Here is a 6,665-nt window from a genome sequence, read left to right as displayed (position 1 = left end):
GATCATTCAGGTGCAGGGCCTGGCTTCCTGCAGCGGGGGGGGGGGGGGGCCTCACGGTGCCCAGCCCAGCAGCCAGGGAGGGAAATACATACCTCGGGGGCGCATGGGGGGCTCAGTCACCTGGGTGTCTGCCTTTGGCTCAGGTCATGATCCTGGGGTCCTGGGATCGAGTCCCATGTTGGGCTCCCTGCTCTGCAGGAAGTTGGCTTTTCCTCTCATTCTCCTTCTGTGCACACTCCCTCTCAAATAAACAAAGAAAATCTTTTAAAAAAATTAAAAAGAAAGAAATACCCCTTCCATTCTATGTTAGCAGAGACAAATGGAGGCTTTGAGGCAGCGGTGGGGGGAAGTTGCGACTCTGTCTCTAGTCCTCCGGCCGACCAGTGGAGGACTCAGGATCCAGCAAGGGCACCTTCAGTGCCTCTGACTTCCCGGGATGTAGGAGGACATGCCACTGAAGGAAACTCAAGTCTCTTTCCTGTAAACCGGTGAAATCTAAGGCAAAGGCCTGGGATAGCATGGTGGGTGTGCGCCACCTGCCCGCCCTCCCATCCCCCACCGCCAGGGCACCCCCGGGCACCCTCTGCGTGTGCAACAGAGGGAAGGGGCTGATGGACGGGTGGAGGGTGTCCTGCCTGCTGGCACCCTCCTCGGCCACACGGGAGGCTCCAGAGACACTGTCATGGCCCACATCACCTGGCACTGGCCAGAAGGTATCATGGAAACAGCCGTGAGCCAGAAGACAGGGGCCTGGCAGCAGCGAGGCCTCCCAGCTGGCAGGTCCCCCTCTGGGCCTCCGTGTCCTCACCTACATAATGGGGTGGTGGACCCTGGGGCCTGGGACTGTGGTGTCTTCCACAGGAGCCTGGGTAGGTCCCGGGAGGTCCCTCTGGGAGGTGGGGCGCATGGGCTCTGGGGTACAGACTGGCCCCCTCCCCCCACCAGGGCGGCATAGTGACCGTAAGGCATCACAGCAGAGCAGCCCCAGGCAGGGTGGTGTGTGGCCACCTGGTGACTTGCAGGATGGGGTTGCTGCACCTGTGAAGGGCCTGTCCCCAGCCCCGTGGCCAGGACTGCCTGACCTCTGGGAATCGTGTGGACCTCACAGAGGCAGACCTCCCCCAGCCCTTCTCAAATGCCCGGCCCCACCCCGAGGAACTGATAGAAATCACCTTCCTGATCCTTCCAACAGCCTGATGAGGCAGCCCTGTCATTATGCCCTCTTTACAGATGGGGAGACTGAGGCATGGAGAGGCGTCATGATTGGCCCATGGCCCCACAAATAGCAGAGGCCATCTGCTCGCATGGCCATGACCTTGACCACTGTGATGACACGAAACAAGCCCTCCACCCAAGAAGTCCATGTCCTGATACCCAGAACGTGAAGAAGTCGCCTTGTGTGGCAAAAGGAACGCAGCGGATGAGATTTAAGTTAAAAATCTTGAGACGGGGAGAGGATGCGGATTTCCTCACGGCATCCAAGGTTGTCGCAAGGGTCGTCGTGGGGCGGGGGCAGAGTCAGAGACCAGGTCGTGCCACGCTGCTGGCTTGGAAGGTGGCAGAAGGAGTCCCAAGCCCAGGAATGCAGGCGGCTTCTAGAAGCTGGAGAAGACCAGGACGCAGATTCTCCCCTGGAGCCTCCAGAGGGGGCTCAGCCCTGCCAACCCACATCAGACCTGACCTCAGATCCGAGACAGAAGGTCTGGGCTGTGTTTAGCCACTAAGGGTGGTCATTTGTTCCAGCGGCCACGGGACACTCCTACAATTACTGTGTTCTTGACCTCCAACATCTCCTGTGTTTCTCCAGGGGCTTTGTCCCCCCATCTCTGTGGATGCAAAATGAGCACAGCCGTGCTGGGCAGTCAAGGGGAGTGAGCTTTTTCTCCCAAGGCCATCACTGATGCCGCCGGAGGTCCTCCTCCCCGTGCTCTCAGGGGAGGGGGAGGGGCCTCGCAGCATCCACCTGTCTGCAGGGCTGGAGGAGTCTCCTAACGGGACCTCCACCTGTCTGGCACCTTCCCTTCAGTGGGGTCTTCCTATCAGGACCTGGTTTTACCCCCATCTGAGTGCACTCCCTTCAAACGCTCCCACCTCTGTCCCCAGGGATGAATAGAGGTGATGGAGGCTGAACTCTGTGTACACTCTCGAAGGCTAGAATTTAAGAGCATGAATTTTATGGCATGGGAATATACTGCCCTAAAACAGTTATATGAAAGAAAGAAAGAGAGAGAGAGAGAGAGAGAGAGAAAGGGAAAGAAAAGAAAAGTAACACTCATTGGCTGAATTCTGGTGCCATGTCAAAGATCACCCGTGCTTACCTGAACCCACCAGGAAACGCGCTCTCTCCCCGCCACCCTGCGGGAGCCAGCCACCTGCTGTTAAACCAGACGTTAGAGAGCCTGGCAAGAATGTTTTAAGACACTGGAAGGGGCTTTGAAAAATATAATCAAAATGTTGTATACATTCCCATAGGCAGGGCTTCTTATTTTTATATGAATTCATAAATATTTAAAGTTTTTTTTTTTCAATTTTAATTCTAATACTGGTAATACCGACAAGTATAGCCACAGGAGCAAAAGGCGTTGGGGTTGTCAGTAGCTTTTAAGAGTAGAAAGGAGGGGGTGCCTGGGGGGCTCAGTGGGTTCAGCCTCTGCCTTCAGCTCAGGTCATGATCTCAGGGTCCTGGGATCGAGCCCCGCATCGGGATCTCTGCTCAGCAGGGAGCCTGCTTCCCTTCCTCTCTCTCTGCCTGCCTCTCCGTCTACTTGTGATCTCTGCCTGTCAAATAAATAAATAAAATCTTAAAAAAAAAAAAAAGAGTAGAAAGGAGTCCCAAAGCCAACATCTTTGAGAATGGCCATTCCACACAATCCCTCTCAAGGATCCACACCAGGAAGCTAACGCCGATTGGACCCTAAGCTACAGAGCTCATTCTGATTCAACAAAAAGTTCCCAAATCTCTTTTATAGCAACTGAAAATCCTGAAGCGGAGGTGGGGGTGAGTGTCAGGGGGGTGCAGAGTTTCAGCTGGGAGAAGACGAGGAAGACAGATCATGGTAATGGTCTCACAGCGAACCGAACCTTAGAAACGGGATATGTTACGTGTATTTTACCGCAACAAAAAAATTACAATGTAAAAACTAAGTTAAAAGTGTATTCAAACACAGTAAGTAACATAGGCGTCTTAATAAAAACAAGCAAAATTGTAAAGCACTTGGGTGATTATTGCATTATAATACGGCAGGATGAATAATGCAATCACTAGAGAGCTTTACGCACAGAATAGCCCAGCGTCGTTAAATCCCAACACAGAGGAGGTAATGTACCAATAAAAGGGTGATTTTTTTTATACTATCGTTTCTGTTGTTATTTGTGTTAATAACGTCAGATAAGATCCTAATTCCCAGGAAGCTTCCAGTCTGGCGGAGATGGACTAGTGTGAACAGACCTGTATGACCCGGGAAGATCAGCAGAGGCTCTGGGGCTGATAAGGGTCCAGAAGACAGGAACAGTGCCCGGATGGAGGCGATCAGGGAGGACTTCCCGGAAGAGGTGGTACCCCATGCAAGGGAAAGCTAGTGTGACACATCAGATTGCAAGTGGAGAGGCCAGAGAGAGAGGTGGGGGTGTGACCGTGGCCGACCCCAGGGGGCTGGCGAGAGGGCGGGACAGGCCTGGCGCTGGTGGATGTGGGAAGTAAGACTGGAGGGCCCGTGTGAAAGGACTGTGCCGGCGGGTGGGGGAGCAGTCAGCGGGCCGTGGAGATCTTCATGACCTCTTGCAGTGACCCTCTGGGGCAGCTTCAGTGCCTCCCACAAGGATACCAAGGAGCTGGAGGCTGAGGGGGCCAGCTGGATTCCACCCCCGCCCCCAGAGCTGGGGCCGGAGCTCTGACTTTCAGCACAACTTTGCTGCCCTGAACAAAAAGGAGATGGCGACAAGGAGCCTCTCACGGTGAGCACTGTGTCACCCACATGGCTGTCTGAGTCTTCCTTTCGGGCCTGTGCCTGTGGCCTAGTGAAGATCCCATGGGGTCCTGCCTTTTCCCCCAATCCAGAAAGTTCCAGCTGGACCTCAGGTCCTGCCAAGAGCCATCCCTCCCTGCCCTGCCACCAGCTGACCTCTCAGGTTCCCTTCCAAAGGGGTCAGAAGCAACTAGGCAAGGAGGCCCAGGTCTGGTTCCCTAACAGCAAGGGGCCTGGTTCCCTAACATTGCAGTGCGTGAGCAGGGACACGTGAGGCAGGCAGCCCCCGGGGGCCTGCTGTTCTGTCTGTCTGCCAAAGCACGCCCCTTCCAGTCACCTCTTAACTGAAGCAGGGTCTGTCACCTCTGCTGATCCCAGCAAGAAGTCAGAGCCCACTTTTAGACCAAAGCAGCAAGAAACTGTGAGAGCCACTGGAAGCAAGCTGGGGGGTGGGAGGCCACGCTGAGGGTCCCCTCCACAGATGTAGTGCGGACAGGACGGGGAGCCGCCCTTCTACTCCCTGTCTGCAGAAGGCAGAGGTGGGTGGCTTTCTGCCTTGGCCCGGGACATTCCAGCAGAGAAAGGGAGCTGGATCTCCCCCCCCGACCCCCCCACCCCCCCAGGCCGTGAGCTCCACTGATAACAGGCCTGGAGATCAGTCCTAAACACATTTGCAAAGCACAGAGCGCAAGCCCCGCTGATCATAATTCACCACGGGTGCTCAGCCCAGAGAGTCATGTGTCTGCTTTCCCCCAGCGAGGCAGGAAAAAATGCCTCCCTCGTGGGCACTGGCAGCTGGCTCCTGGGGCATGGCCCAGTCACACCCCCCAAGCACAACTCTGAGTCCCCGGCTGGCAGGGAACATTTGAGTTCAGCCAGCCCAGCCTCTCAGTTTACAGTCTGGAGCGGATGCAGGGCGGTCGTGGCTGTCCAAGGTCACAGCGCCCGGGAGGGGAGTGGGGGGCACGGTGGAAAAGCAAGGACACATGAGCGGGGCCTCTGGATGCCACGGCAGGGCCAGAGCTCCCCGGCTTGCGTCTCAGGGCCAAGGGTCAGCCCCTCAAACCCCAGTTTCCACAGCCGGAAGCAGGGCGAGGAGCCGCTGCCGGCAGGCCTCCTTGCGGCTGAGTGGTGCGGAGGGCAGAGTGTCCTGCGCACAGTGGGCGTGTCATCCTCTCCCGGCGGCCAAGCAGGGAGGCAGCTCAGATGCCTGACCCTCTGCCCGGGGAGAGAGGCAGCGAGCCGCTTTGCTCTGGACTCACACCGCTCTTAAGGGACGTGCTCAAAAACCCCTGATTAGCAAGGGGCCACTGCCCCCATGCCAGGCAAGGTGGGGACACACAGCATCAGGGACAGCCAAGTCCCCGTGCTTAACATCTGAACCAGAAAACAGATCCGTATGACCGCTGGCGAAGTAACGGTGTAAGCTTCTGTGTCCGCGGAAGGTGGGCTAGCTCCTTAGGGTCAGCTCTCCCTAGAGATAAGTAAAACTTTTTGTATTTAAAAAATCCCTGGCATCTAGGTGGCTCAGTGGGTTAAAACTCTGCCTTCAGCTCAGGTCATGATCCCAGGGTCCTGGGATCGAGCCCCGCATCAGGCTCTCCGCTCAGCAGACATCCTGCTTCCTTCTCTCTCTGCCTGCCTCTCTGCCTACTTGGGATCTCTGTCTGTCAAATAAATAAAATCTTTAAAAAAAAAAATCCCTTACCAAAATAAATAAATAAATAAAGTAAATAAAAAATCACTTACAAAATAATACATTATATGTTCATAAAAATTTTTAAAAATGAAGTGCTAGAAGACAAAAAAGAGAGAGAGAGAAATCCCTTACAAATGCTGATAAAAACCTCTACAAGTAGCTGAGAGTCCAGAACGTTCAGGCCAAGCTTGGGGCGGGAGGGGCAGCAGGAACAGGGTGTGGGGGGGGGTAGCAGCCGCTTCTGAGCTGAGGCCCTTTGCCACTTCGGAGACTTTGGGCCTTGACCTTGACGGGAGGGGCGTGTGAGGACAGAAGTCAAGGTACCAGCTTTCTAATGGGAGATTGTCCCTCATGTGAGGCTGGAGGCCCGAAGGCCACGTGCCAGGGACCCAGGAGCAAGGAGGCGTGGGGAAACTTGCTGGCGGCTTTGCAGGAGCGCGGAGCCTGCCTCGCTGTCCCGAGGGCATCAGCGCCAGGGTTGCTAGCTGGTGAGACAGGAGTCCTGTTTCGAAGGTGCCTGCTCAGTCTTTGGCACTTACCTACCCAGCCATCCCTAGAGAATTTTTTCCGGGTTTTAAAATTACACTCAGCACTAACCCTTGCTTCCACACGGAGACATGAGGTGGTGGGTTTCTAGTCCCCAGCCCCGGCTTCTGTCTTTCTCACCAGCCATCTGAGAAGGTCTCCCGCCGGCTGCCGGTCTGGGGTCCCGTCCCCGGCCACCGTCCCCTTCTAGAGATGGTTCCAGCCACCACCCTCGCACATGCGTGATATTCAGCTTCCTCTCGGCCTCCAGCCCATTCCTTCCTCTGCGCGCCCGGGCTCCCAGGCAGAGGGAACCTCTCCCCTACCAGGCTGGGCTCCCCCACCCCTGGGATGCCTGATGGCATGTGAGCTGGGCCCCCACGTGGGTGTGACTTGGGCAGGCTCCCCAGGCGGCCGCCCACACCCCGCTCTGCCGATTTGTCCAAGATCAAAATCGGGCGCTCGTGGAGGACTGT

This window comes from Mustela erminea, chromosome 6 (assembly GCF_009829155.1).
Source record: "Mustela erminea isolate mMusErm1 chromosome 6, mMusErm1.Pri, whole genome shotgun sequence".
In the NCBI taxonomy this organism is placed as follows: domain Eukaryota; kingdom Metazoa; phylum Chordata; class Mammalia; order Carnivora; family Mustelidae; genus Mustela; species Mustela erminea.
The sequence above is the reverse complement of the archived record's forward strand: the minus strand, read 5'-3'. Positions refer to the sequence as shown.